Below are 15,240 nucleotides of genomic sequence, written 5' to 3' on the forward strand. Positions count from 1 at the left end.
GCAGACGGCATTACATGAGTCACAAGAGGTTCCACTGGATGGACAGGTAGGAAAGCTGTAAGCCAAGACAACCAGACGCATGAGCTCTTTGTGTTTATCTCACTGCTCCTATAAGTGATATCATTACAAAAGATACAGATCTCTGTGGTCACATCCTTTTGTTATTATTAGAGTGTATAAATTAGGGTTAGAGAAAGTATATGGAGAGAGATGGATGTGCCATCAAAAATGATTGGGAGCTTGATGTGTCCAAGTAATAGAATTGGGCTGTGGGGAACTACAGCTCTTCAGGTGCTACAAACTCTTGTCCAGGATTTATTGGTCAAATTTTGCACTTTGGTGAAGGAAAAAAAGTGTTTAGTTGCAATAAGCCTCCCTTCTTCTGTTCAATCAGAGAAAAAAAAACTACCCGGCCACTTCAATGGATCGCTGAGGTGGCTTCTGCCTGCCGGAGTAACCAACAGACCATTGACTTCTGTAAACTTGCCTCCCAAATCTGCCATGCTCCTCCCTACACATTCCCTCAACATTTAGGATTTTCCCACACCTGATGTGGAATGTTGCACAACAGAGACTACCAACAGGTTATCAACAAGCCGTTTACATGAGACCCTGACCCAGGCTCGAGTTGGAGCAGAAGGACAAAGTCTTAGTAATAATAGCCCATGCCTACCGGTCGTAATGGTGTCAATTCCAGATGTGCAAGCATTCCAAACAGTCAACAGAGTTTCAATCATAGGATATGGCTTTCCAGACCCAGATGTGTGGCTACCAGTTCCCCAACAATGTTAATGTTCAACTGGTGAATACTGCCACTTGCCTTAGGTTCTCATCCCTTACAAATAACAGCAGGGGGGCCAGGGCATGGGTCATGCTCCGTCTGATCTCTGTTCCACAGTCACAAAAAATATCTACTACATCATTACAGATAATCTAAAGTGTGTTGACACTTCTGTTGGTCTTGCTTGAACTCAAGAGTCAAGATAGCCCTCACACATGAATTTTTCATCTTCCACTCAAAGGTTGTTGTACAGCAAATCTGCAGGGATTTTCTCCTTGCCAATACAGTATTGCCTGATGCAGTTCATTTGGACAAATTCCTGGATAAAATCATGGTCATTGTATCCTTTCTAACCTTCCAATTTGTCATGTTCCCACGGCTGTATGTCTGTCATTTTGTCACAATACAACTATGAATCTATGAGTACTAAGAGCCAGGGACAAGTAATATATTGCCGATACTGCAAAGCTTCATCATATGGCTGTCATTTGTTTTTTAAATAGTTCTGGGACTGGCTAAATCTCCTGTTAATGTCTTCATATAGGCTCATAGGCTGCAGCTTTCGGGCCTCCGTTGTGGTCTGCCCTCCTACCTCTTCTGTTTTGGCCATGGGATGTGTCTTTCCGGGTTAGGGGAGCACAGTAATTTTGTTTGCGACTTGTTCAGTTCGGCACTGCATGTTTAATATCTTGGTTTCAGTTTATTTAAGAATGAGTCAATTTCAGAAAGCTATTTTGCCTGTTACTGTGTTGTCAAAGAGTAATCACTTATTACTTCATGACTACCACTATTACTTACAAAACCACATTATTTGGCCCAAGCTGCCATTTCTTCTCCTTACAATTATTTATTTTTCAATTCGGTGTTTGTGGTTTTGCAATTTGAAAATCACTTTACTTAGGTCAGCAAGTTAGTACCGTATACTGTGTATAGTATATAGTTGTATAGGGATTGTTTCATGTGCGCTCCCTGAGCTGAAACAGCTGGGTGGCTGCTGAAGTTGTGTTGACCTGCTGACCCTTAGGTCCCACCCTGCAGTGTTGTGCTGTAAGTCAACCAGAGCAGTTCCAGCCCAACTGCAAAGGCTGGGATCTGGATATTCAGATATTGTGGAGTCGAGAGACTTCTAAGGCCCTGAGGACATTTTTGTACAAAATTCATTATTATGCTGGGAGGCCTTTAAAAACGTTTACCAGCGCTGCACTCCACCACCTGCCCCAACCGCCACCCCTCAACTCTCAGCTCCCACCTCAGCAAAACCCAACAAAAATGCACACAAATAGTTAACTTTTATTTTGACATAAATAATGATGCATACAAAAAATAAATAAATCTGCATATTGGAATATTATTTCAGCCTTCAAATACCTTTAGTCATTTTTCTGATGAAAGCTCCGTTGCCTCACTCACTCACTAGTGCTAGTTGAAGTGTACTTTTCTGGCTCTTGGATTGGACTTTTATTAGCTGTTCAAGAGCCTCAAAGTACTTGGCTTCAATTGGTTGTCCCCAGCCTTTTCCCCACTAATGAAGTGCACATTCTCATTGGAGTGTTTGGCTAGTTTGATACTTTGGTCATCCTTTAATGGGAATATCACCAGTCTTTCATGCACCTTTGTCTACCACATACTGCCATTATCACTCTGGTGTGTTGGTGAATATGTGTGACTAATCTTTCAACAAAATCTTCACACACTGGTTTGCCAGTGATAGACTGGGCAACCAGCTGGGTTGTTGAAGAGTTTGACTGATTATATAATTAATTATTAATTATTCATTAGTTATATAATTGGGCATTTGGGATGGACACAAATGTCCGAATGCCCCATTATGACCAATTCTACGAGCGCAAAGTCTAGCAAAATACCAAAAGAAGGAAAACTCCACTCATGCGCACAGTTAGACTGCACTTTGCACTCAGAATGAAAATAGGGCCCTGTATGTTGACATTCCTCATCTAATCTGATCCATTGAAACATACGCCACATGCTCCACGGTGTTGCAGAAATTCACTTATTCATTTTGCTAACTCGGTGGATGACATTATGTCAGAACAGAGTACTTGCCAACAGGAATATTAAAGACCCGTAGAAATGTAAATTAATAAGTGACAGTATCACTTTATACAGCGATAACTTTAGTTGGCGCTTCCTCTGATATGTTACAATGTCTCAAAAATGAGAAGTGAATGTATGTTTTTACTGTACACAGATGATGAGACAGCCTTCATCCTCAAATTAACCTTGAGGAGCCTGTGCTATCTGCATTTATGAGAAAAAATCACCAGGGAGATGGAAGCTGGGAATATACTTTGTGACAAGGGAGGTCATGCGAAACTGGCTAAATCTGGTCTGGCTGGCCATTTGACGGTAAGTTTGACTCCTCTGGGCCTTCGACTATTGAAAAGACAACATAATAAAAAAAAAGGTCTCCCTTGGGGATTATGACAAATGATCATTTTCGTCCTCAGTGGTTTTACTGTGACTGAATTAACTTTTAAAACAAAATTTGGAATACATTGTATTTTTTTTTTCAACACTATCGCCACCTACATTGTGCATCAAATACAATCAGGTATACAACGTGAGTCTTATGTGAGCCTTAATTATGACTAACACAAGAACATGAAATAGATTTATATGTTTCCACTACATTTGCGGAGGGGTGGTTGCGAGTCACTATGAACAATTTACTTTTCCCCTCATGGTTTTATCATTGCTGCTCTTGTCAAATGACTATTTTCCTCTGCGGGGGGCCAAAAAGATACTTCAGCTCCCTGTGGACACCGCTTCCCAACTGTTTCCAGCTGAGGAGCAGTTCTCTCTTAAAGCCATGAATATATCTGGACTCTAAGAAATTAATGAAATATGCTAAAGGTGGAAAATTCAATTCCTAAATCCGCATTATCGAATGCACCCGCAAAGCTCCCAAAAGGTTAATAAACTGGAAAGCTTCCTCTCATGTTAAGGTCACTGTGACCCGGACAGTGTTTGACCACTCAATGGCTGAACTTGACCTTTAACCTTTCCACTGAGAAAGTCATAAGACAAAACACCCTTGGGAGACCACATACTGTAATGATATATTTGGCAATATAAGTCAGAAGGGGAAAAATGTCATTTAAAATGAAAGTGCCAAATAGTTCCAAACTTACTGTGCCTGTTGCTGATGTTGCTGGCTGGGTGGTCCTTGGTCTACAGAGCATGAGCGACTCACCTGGTCTTACCCCTTTACTTTTTGGAAACTTATCAATATTTGCAAAGAACTTAGTGATTTAAAGAGATGACCTTCTAGAACCAGAGTTGACTGAGACTGAGCTGGAGCCAACCACTGGGAGCAAATTGGGGCCATAGGAATGGTGTTAGGGCTTTAATGCGGTGCTTGGAATGTACTATATATACTTCAATAAACCAGTCAATCCTCGGGCTTAACACAGTATCACCATTTTTTTTTCAAAAAGCAACATCTCAAGAATTGAGACAAAAAATGTTTATTTTTTTTGTCTGACATTTTGTACGATAGTCAGCAATTGCTCATTGTGATTTTTCTATTTCAAGGCTGTAAGGGAAGACCTAATAGTCTTTTATTATGGTCTGAGTCATTAAATTCAATGTTGCAAATGATTCTGTATTGTGGATTTGAATGTGGCAAAAATGAAAACCTATCATATTCATCAAATACCATAATTGTTGAGTTGAAGGAAGGCACACTAAGGATTTATGATTGAAATTCTTTATGGCCATCAGCTCATGCTACATATTTCAGGTTACTTACGCATAGTCTCTTCCTAACCCAAATCATGTGCTGTACAAGTTACTAAAACAAACATATTGCGCTTGGCTTTGCAAGGCACATTCATCATATAATCACAGAGGATATGATTTACAATTTTCATGTGCTTCATGACCCTTACAGATTGCAACAATGATAATGAGCAATCACAAGACAATTTTTGCACTGGAAAAAGACAGTCTTGCAAAGATACAAGCAATAAGTGATAAACAAATGGCCGTGATGGAACTCAAATGTGTACCCTCTTCATGTGGTTTAAGCACTTGTATTGAGCTTTACTGTGGTCTTTTATCCACATGAACTCACCGAAAACACTCTCAGCATGAGCTTTTTTATTAGATCACCCAAAGTAAACAGCTCTAGTGAGTGTTTTTGATAAAAGCAATTTGCTGCAATGCTCTTTTCCAAGTTGCATCTTGTGTTCAGCCTGTTGTAAGTTAATTTGCCAGATCAACATAAAAAAAAAGAGAGAAATCTAATGAAAAACACTACCCTGGCATTCACACTGCATTCCAGTGGTTGTCTAAAGAATGGGAGCCCTTTAATGTGGTGATTGCACAGCTTTGGTTTGAAAGTTAGTTTCCGTAAAAGGAACGCACTCTTCTGTTGTATTTTGCTCTCATTTGTTACTGAAAATCTCACTTTTTCCAAGGTACTGAGTTGGGGCTGTCACTAAGATCTGAACTTTTCACCAGCTTACTTTCTCATCACATTTAAAAGTGGTAAATCTTGCGGCTGCAGTTGGCATCATTGCTCTGTCATCATTGCATCAGTGCAGCTGAAGTACGAGACATAAACTTCCATGAATGGGGAGGGAATTAACGGGATTTTGGGCCAAGGTAAGAAGTCTTGGGAAAATCAAAGACCATATGGCACCTGAGGGAGGTGTTCTCATAACCATAGTTTTCATTTATGGCTAGCCACAGCTGGTTCGGAACTGGATGAGAGGTGAATACGGCAGTGGCCTTTGTGTTTTTCTCCCAGTATGACTGAGGCAACCGCTTCCTTCCTACAATAAAGTCTCTGACCACGTTTGGTTGAATGGGTTGGGGTGTGTGTGTGTGTGTGTGTGGGGGGGCGAAATCATACATGTCATGTCGGGCCATTCACATACATGGTTTTAGTATATCCAGGTTTTGCTCAGGCACTTGGCTGGTTGTGGTACCTCTTAATAGCAACCTTTGCCAAGTATGAGTTCACAAGGGCGACATATAAGTGCAAGTGACGTACTTAGGTCAGGTGGCCAGGAAGGGCAGCTTGTTCTTGTGCTGCTAATGCTTCAATCTTTAGGATGATGACATACTCCTGCCATGAGAAAGAACTCATATATTTTTGGCGAGGTGGAATACTTGGAAGTTAAAAAAACATCTGGATGACATTTTTTCTGGCATCGTACGTCCAATTACTGATTTGGTGAATGGAAAAAACACATTTGTTGTCCTAAGAATTTTAAACAGTTAAGGTTGTGAAGTCGGAAATTTTCGAACCCATGTTTATTTTTACTTGGTGTAGATACTGTAGGTGGGGGATGGTGCTGTTAGGTGGTGATGACCCGGGCCAAGTTGATATGAATGATCCTTGGGCTTTGGATCTTGTTTCAAATGAGGGCTCTGTGATGACCCTCAAACTAGGCCTGTTCAATGTTTTCCCTTGTCTATTTGTGTTCACTTGCATGTCCCTGATGGAAAGAGATCGTTACGGCCAGTGGTGTTTTTACATGGAAAATGGTGGGGTATCACCACTACAGTCAGCAGCAACTTATTTTACATGTGCTTAAAAAACAGACATTTAATCATCTGAAACGACTGTCATGTTTATATGTGGAGAACAAAGTCACTATACGTGTTTGTCTGCGTGTATCCGTGTGCACAAAGCAAACACATTGTCAACATAAATTATGATTGAAATTACTTAAATAAATAGTCTTTGTCGTAGCAGAGTGCTCTACTTTATAGTAACACACAGGACAGGGAAGGTTAACAGCAACTCACAAACAGGTTTTTGTGAACTGTGGCCCTATGAAGCACTTTGAGACTCTTTTCTGGTTAAGGGATGTATAAATAAACTTGACTTGACATACAGTCAGACACATTACAGAAATCACTGAAAGCAAAATCGTCGGGATGAGGTACTACCCGTAGTTGAAATTAGGACAGATGGTGTGTCCACATGAATTGCAGTCAAAGGCGCATTTCTCTTTTTATTTGATGAGAAAGTGTGTCCAAATTTTTAACTACTCTACTACTATTACTCTACATTAACTGTAAAGTATAAAGGAGGATGGGGATGTTTGGGTAGTGGATTTAAATACTTGATGCTCTCCCCACACAAATGTCATCTGCTTGATATGGTGGAGCATGAGCACCATAATGCAAAATTGCTATTGATTAGTGGCCTCATATTCAGCCACCTATTAGAATGAACTGGTTTTTAGTCAATCACACTTTTTCCCCCTCTTTTGCCATATTTGCCTTGATTTGTTTAGTTGGTATACATTGCTCTTACCCGTTAAAGTTATACATTGTGATTTAACACGGTAAGCTTACAGCCTCTTAGATTACCAGCAGATGGCCTGCTGTTTTTTCCTTCATTTAGACAACTTTTCCTATAGGTGTCAATGTTTGAATGAACCCTTTCCTCTTCTATATACCATCGAAACAGTCAGCTATCAGCAAGTTTGGCAAAAACCTTGCTTTAGCAAATCCAAGGCCCCAGGCAGAGCTATTCCTAGAATTACAGAGATGAAGAAACTTGTTTTGGATTCAACAGCGGCCTGTGATCAGCAGAAAGTACAACTTTCGATGACCGACTCGGACCAAGTTGGATCGTGGCCATCACGCTTCCCAGCATCAATTGCAGCAAGTCGCCATGACACCAAAATCACATGTTGTTACTCTGAGGTATGGATGTGATGGATCTGCTAAATGTTCAGCCTAAACTGGGCAAAAGATTATGCTCTTCTATTTTCTTTACCTCGAACCTCGATTAAAACACAGACATTGACAGGCACACATAAGTAAATGTTACATTTCATCATATTCAACACATGCTTGAATCAAGATGGACAGAGAAAGTAAGCTTCCTTCGTTTCTCCTGGAGTTTGCGGTTTGGAGTTATTGTTATTTGAGAAGACGTCAAGTTCAGAATATCGGGTGTATCTATTGCTTTTGCTACAGGCAGTCTTGGCCAGGCCACAAAACCCTTTCGCTGCATGCTGCCAGTAGGCCCATTTCTGCAACAATTTCAATAAAGTATTACATGACTTTGCTCTTTCAAGGCTTCAGAGGGAAGGAAATAGCAGATTGAATGTAAACAAGATTAGCTTCCCTCCCGTGTTGCACGGCCAGATGCTACTTCAGTGCTGGGCCGTAAATCTGCTGGACGAGCCGTGCAGCATAGAGATGTTCTGGAAAGTGAAATGTCACTTTTGTCACTTTTTGGCAGATTGGCAAAAAGGAATTCTACCATGTTCATTCTTTACATAAATAAGGCTTTCGGACACCAAACTCCAGAGTTGGCGTAACATTCTAATTCATTCACAAGAGCATTACTACAAGCATATGGTTTGCATCCCTCGCATCACCTTTGCAAGCTGGAGCTACTTTGTCCTTCCTTCCTACTGACATCGGCCTTGGTTCCTGCTGCTCCCTCAGCTATCAAAGCCTAAATATAGCAGATTTGTTGCTGCTTCAGAATATTTTCCAACTGCCAAAATACACAGGCCCTGCTTTCTTAACCTTGTGCAGTGATCTGTGTATTTGTAGTGAAAATGCAGTGAAAAGGGAAGCTGTGGTGTTCAACAAGGCTGTCTTAAAGTGCAGTAATGACACTGTCTGCTTGTGTTTTTGGAAGCTGTGAAACCGCACTAGGGAAATTGCCATAACTACTCCAATGTAACTCCATGTTATAACTCACATCAGAGAGATCAGCATTGCTGCTGGAATTTGCTCCCTCCATTGAGGCAGCCTTCATACCTCATAGTCTTTACAATGACTGTTCTCTGGACTCTTTTGGTTTCACTCAATGGAAAAAGTAAAACATAACAAGTAAAAACTAAATGAAGGAATCAAAATAACACCAAAATCGAACAGTGCCATTTACATTATTGATATACTCTGTAACATCAATATCATTTAGCTGACATTTGTCTTTCCAATATGCCTATAATTCTCCTTGTGAAAAAGGTATCATTATAACATTCTTTTGAAAGTGTAATAATAAGTTAACCTCTCATACTAAAACATAAAACAAGAAGACAGTCTGTACTTGACCTAATGACAAAGGCATCATGGGAGTGGAGCCGCCTTGCAGATCTTGAGGCTGATCCTTTTTTCGGAAAAGGCGTCACAAAAATAGCCACAAAAGACAAAAGAAAAAAAACAAAACACATGCAACATTAATCATATGAGGTTTGCTGTACTTAGGTCTCTTGTGAAATGCTGACATTGGTTGAACTCAATGTGAGCAGAGATTTGTGGGGCCAGAGGCATACCGAACTGTATATTGTTTTTAAAAAGTGATGTCCTAATTTTCAACTGTACAGCAGTTGGACTTCAGAGTTTCCTCTGTATATTTCATTTTCATTGATTCAATTTATTTGGAGATATTTCTTCGCTTTTATAGTCTCATTATTTTTCATTTTCTTTTTTCGCAACAACAACAGTTCATCACTCTAAGTAGAAATCAAAAAGCATCTTTCCCTTGGACTATAATCAAATGAATATGTCCAATACAATCTGCTTTATTTTTCATTAAAAAAAGAGGAAATTGAAATGACTCCATTCCAGATGCAGCATATTGTTCAGATAATTCTAATCAGGCATCTTTGTGCTCTTGCACTCTCTCTCTCTCTCTCTCTCTGTCTGTCTCTCTCGCTCTCTCTGTCTCTCTCTCTCTTTCTCTCTCTAGGTAACGACCAATCACTCACAGCTCACCTGTTTTCTGAAGCTAAGCCATGATTGATCGTTATCTGAGCCCTGTGCAACTGTGATGTCATTTTCACTGGACAGAAGTGACAAAATGGCCACCCCCCGAGATGGCTAAAAACGTGTTGATTTTGCTGATTAACTCATATTCCATAAACGCAATATGAATCACAATCCAAAAAAATGTTTGGGTTGGCTTCCGCTTTAATTCTGTGACCAATTTTTTTTTTTTTTTCATATCTTCAGTCACCACATTCCATTGCATAATTGCTATCGTTGTGTCGTTATTGTTGTTCATACTAGTGTGCTGTTCTGTCATCTTTAAAAAAGAAAAGAAAAAGAAAAATTCAAAAAAAGATTATTAGGCAGTCCAGGGTGTACCCAGTTTCTTGCTGAAAATCATTTGGAATAGTCTCCAGCATAGATCAATAAGGCCAAGAACTAAAGAAAATGGGTGGACGGATAAATAAAGAGAAAAAATATATACAACTATTCGTGTCACAGGTTCAACAGCCGCTGAGGACAAAATATGGAAATTGGGACTGGTTGGGAGATTTTAGTTACTATTACTGTGGTGACACTTTGAAATGATGGCAAAATACTGTATATCCGACAACAGATGAGAATGATTCGTCAATTCCCTTCTTCAACAGCACGACCCCCTCTTAGTTCTATTCTGTCATTCCCAGGCTCTGAATGTGCGTGTCCCACAGGGAATTCAAGTAGCTCTTTGGGTCAGCTACTCTAAACCCCATATTTAAAGGGATTTATTGCTAGGCTAATTAGGATAACATAGCTGGAAAAGTTGAACCTGGCATTTCTAAACAAGGTTTCAATTAACTTGTAAGAAGGGTAAGGCGGCCATTTTGTAACCAGCAGGAGGGAGTTTGAAACATGCCTCACTTGAAGCTTGATTTTTCTTTGATTGATCTACCATCCTGCATGCAACTAAACATGGAGAAATAAATACTTGAAAAGCTGCTAAACTAAAAAGTGGAAGCATAGGGTGTGTACCTATGTAATTGATTAAATAAAACACATGGTGAGGATAATGGATGGCTGCATAGAGGTTCTTCCTGTAAGTATACATTCATTTTTAAAGTTTTGTGTCTTTGAAGTCTTCAATTAACCTAAACTGCATGTTTTTGCAATGTAGGAGGCAGCCAGATTATCAGAGAAATCAAACGCATGCCCAGGGACAGGAGTTGTCTCAAAGATACAGTGCGGCATTAAAAAAATGTTTTTTTCCAGTATTAATCATCATACAAGAAGAGAAAATGCAGTAAATTCAAAGTAAGTTCAAAACAGCGCATGCTGTTTTCATATTGGTGTGTCCCAATCTGTCATTAATTTCATGACAAAAGCCCCCCTAACCCACATGGTTGGCTCTCACTTTCCTGGGGGAAGTTTATTATTTCGTATTATATTGTGTACTGGCCCTTACATGTTGGTGCCAGCACCACTAATGCAGCAGGCCAGAAATATACTGCCAGAGGTTTTAGTAAGTGGACTGAGCCACCTGATGAGACACAGAGTGGAGTTCTGGCAGAGGATGGACCTTTTTAGCAGCTAAGTCAGCACACGTATGTCATGTATCGGGTCATTCAGAGCCACATGACACCAGAGACTAAGACTGGATTATTTTGATTTCAAATGGCAATAGCGTATGTATATGCAGGCTTCATATGGGACAGGAAGAGACCGAGATGAGGGGGCGAGGGGATCGACCCCGTAGATTAAACTCCAATTCATGTTATTTTATCAGACCGAGAGGTCGTTTACACTGCAGCGTTTTCACTTTGAAATGAAAAAAATAAAAAGCGTTTTGTAGCACAGTGTGAACATAACCGTCTGTACGTGAGACAATGCAGAGGGCAACATTTTTACGGGGTTGCTCTCATTTAAAGGCTGACTGTTTCGAGTGTTGGGCTCCTTGTTCTTCTTTTCTGCATTCATACTCCTCCTCTACTTCCTCCCTAATTCCGCCTTTCCCCCTTTTCCAAATGACCATGAATCCAAAGAATTTCTCCCTGCAAGTGTTTAACACACTGGTCTTTGAAGCATGATCCAAGAGACTGCAATGTCTGTACTTTGTTGTTGCAAAATCACACCGCCTGTGTGCTCGACTTTCTCCAAAGCTTAATCTTTAAAGGAGGAAGTCATGTTCTGCACTTTTGGGGCTGTCTAGGGATATTTACACAGGCTTCTAAAACAATACAAACAGGTTTGTGGCACAGTAAAGTTGTGTTAATGCTGTAATATACGAACATTTATGTTGCTCTTGGAAATGTTTCCCTCTGAGACGGGAGCTGACTAAAAAGAGAGTGGGCTGCCTTATTGTCACGTCCAATAACTGGTGACTCACTTTCTCTCCTTTGTATAATTGAAGCCAAAGCACATGTTGCCGAGTTGGAGATGTAGATGTCGGAAAACTTCTCCTCCAGAAGATGGAGCAGAACATTTGCTGAAAGATGGTCTCGTTTCAAAATATAGTGTCAGGGGGCCGTTAAAGTTATAAAGTCTAGTTTCATTTTAGGTGTTTTATGTTGTAAACGTAAGATTTGCACTCAGACCCTCAAGAGAAACCAATGTTTTAAGGGTATTTGTGATGGCCTATACAGGATCATGTCGTTGACTGGAAACGCTCTCATACATCATTTTAACAGCACAATTAACATAGTCCGCGGAAAGCACGGTGGCTTGCGTTTGCCTTTTATTCCCAAACATTTTCAGACACAGACAGCCCTAGAAAGACAGCGAAAAGATGGACGGTCTACAGAGGAGCAGCAGTAAACCAGGCAGAGGAAACACACCTTTCTTTTACAGCCACGGAATAAACAGACAGTAGTTTATGGGTGGTGTGTCACTGGCATATTGCATAAGGAGGCAGGGCCTTTTTTTTTTTTCTTTCTTTAAATAAGCATTTGAAGCAGATGTTCCAATGATGCTTTTTAATGATAATGTTTTCTTCCTCCCAACAGCAACACAGCAAGACGTAGGCCCTATCTGCATGGATCAATCCACTCATTCCCCTTTAAATTACATTTTATTCGCTATCAAAGAAAATTTGTTGTGCAAGATTAGTTCACTCCACTTCCCCAAATACCTTCACTTTTACTGCATGGCTTTTTAGTGGTCCTATAAATATTATATGACTTGGTGTATGCCTTGAATCGTTTTTTTTCTTTAGCTATATTACTCTACATTCCTTGTGCATTGACTGCATTATGGATGTAAAATGTAGTTGCTCGCAATATCCACGTCAAATTTAAAAGGCGTCAGCAACTGTCAGTGGTCTGAGAAAGATGAGCCCCTCTTATCAGCTCCCTCAGTGCACAGCCTTCACCTCTGCCTCATACAGACCTCTCAAATAGCTATCTGCCTGAAGTCAAATAGCTACCCTAATTTTATGGCTTTACCACCCTTTGTGTGCGACTCTTCACCTGTGATAGCGTTCAAAGGTGCATCCATCCAAAGATAACAGTTTACAGTAGTTAATTGGTGATTAAACGACAAGATGTCCTTGTAAAACGTCGCTACCTGTGTTGTAGTGTTTTAAAAGAGTTTTATTTTAAGATGTAGAACATTTCATTGGGTTTTAAAAATAAATGTTTGCTTTAAGTTGATTTATTGGCTCATTTTACAATGAAAAACCTTTCGGCTTATATGGTCTAGTCTTCAGAGTGTGATTCATTACTGATTGCATGGAGTATGAACAAAAAGCAAGATTATGAGTACTTGTAATACTGTTTGACAAGATTAATTGTGGGATTAGCTGTCTGTTTTTTTTTTTTGAGGAATAATATTTCTTATATCTATCTTTCTCAAGAATAAAAAATGATTAGTGCAACCTAAACAGAGCATTAGCAGTTCATCTAATGGAACCAGTTGTAAGATTACAACTTTTGTCTTATAAAATTCTATATTTTTTCTTACATCTTTACATGTTTATTCTCAGAATATATTTGTGTCTGTATTCTTGTAATATTTGGGATTTGTTCTCGTATATTCTTAAAAAAAATACTTTCTACGGGATGAATTTTCTTTTCAATTTAATTGAATTTCCTGGTGTTTGCAAGTATAAATGACGTGTACAACGTGGTCTCTGCCTTGCTGTCATCATGCGCGTCAATCAAAAAGTACAGCGGGAACCGGTCAGCCATTGTGAGATTTGCAGTCACCCTAGCCTGAGCCAGTGTTCTAAACCCATGTAATTACATTTTAAGCAGCACTGGCTTGTTGAAATACCTCCAGTAATTAGTTCTGTTTTTCCACCCTTCATATAATCTTCTCCTTTTGCGTGAGGCTTGGACCACACGCTGGAAAAAAAAAAAAAAAAGAGGGAACAGAACAAGTCAGTCGGTAATATGGAATAAATAAATAAATAAATCTGACGTCGTTGGATGTAAGAATAGAACAGTATCCCCCAAACCGCAACCCCCGTCATCCACCCACACAAACACATTAACAGGGACCACCTGTAATGTGTTTTGGGGGTTGTTTCCTTTGATTAGGAATGTTATGGGAGTACTGCACAAATAGAAACGCTGTCCAGACTGTTTTATTTTGTTTATTTGTGGATCCACCTGTGTTTCCAACCAGAAGAACGAACTTGTGATTGTGATGAGAAACATATAGTGTAAAGGAAGTGGAGCGGGTAGGTCTCGAAATGACTTTAAACGTCTGTTTCTGAAATTGCGATCAATTCAACTGTACTCGGCCAAGTCGCATTTCATGTTGTGAAGTCATTTCGACTGAGCATCTGACCCTTCTCTTTATCCCTTTACTCTCCTCATGGCTCTTCCCCTCGTCTCTGTCAAATATTTATAGCTGATGGGAGATAAGATTATTTCAGCTTCGGACCTCTCTGTGCCAGCTGCTGCTGACCTTTGCTCACAATAAAAACTTAGATGTGTTCTGGACAGGGGGAAGGAAGATTGTTTAATTTGAAGCTCATCTTAGGCCTCTCTTGATAGGATTGCATAAGGGAAAGGTTATGTTCTTAGCTCGCATGAGCAAGTTGATCCAATTTTGAAAATGTGTTTCAAATTCATCGTGCAAGGTTTTCAGTTTTGACGAAGCCTGACAGTTTTCTGTGTTAGACGTTTGTGTGAGGATTTGTTATGACGCTCAGTATCAACACAGTGAGAGAAGGGCTCGGTGCATCATCATCATCATCGGAATACTTTTGACTGTAGACCTCTCTAAAACGGAGAAAGGTTTTTTAAGATTCATAAAAGACATATGTTAGTGTCTCATTGTACAATCAGAGACATGAAATGGTGTGGCGAATAAGGCTGAACACATTACAACCTGTCAGAGTTGGACCACAAATAGCCTCCTTGCCAGTCATCATCATGAGTGGAAAATCTTGTTTAATAAAAAAAGAACACCATCTGGGCTTTTCCGATTGTTGCAATATGTGCAGATTTGTCTCATATTATATCTTTGCTAACCTCAAGCATCCCTCAAGTTTTTGCGGCTGCACAAACACTTTGGAACACTCCGAAGCAGATGCGCTGCACATGATAATGACAGTGGCATTTGATCAAAACGTCTTTCAGCTGGGAGCAAATATAATAAAATTTCAGTCCTGAACAACTTCACTGTGTATGCGGCACAGTCAGCACAGTAGTTTCTAATCATATCTTACAGTTTTATCATGCATCTTCTTTTACTGTCATCAGCCAGAGTTCAGTCAGATAATGTGAAAGGACAGTATTTACCTGCACACAGAAGCAATA

This window comes from Filicampus tigris, chromosome 8 (genome assembly GCF_054856515.1).
Source record: "Filicampus tigris isolate MCC_2025a chromosome 8, RoL_Ftig_1.0, whole genome shotgun sequence".
NCBI classification, from domain to species: domain Eukaryota; kingdom Metazoa; phylum Chordata; class Actinopteri; order Syngnathiformes; family Syngnathidae; genus Filicampus; species Filicampus tigris.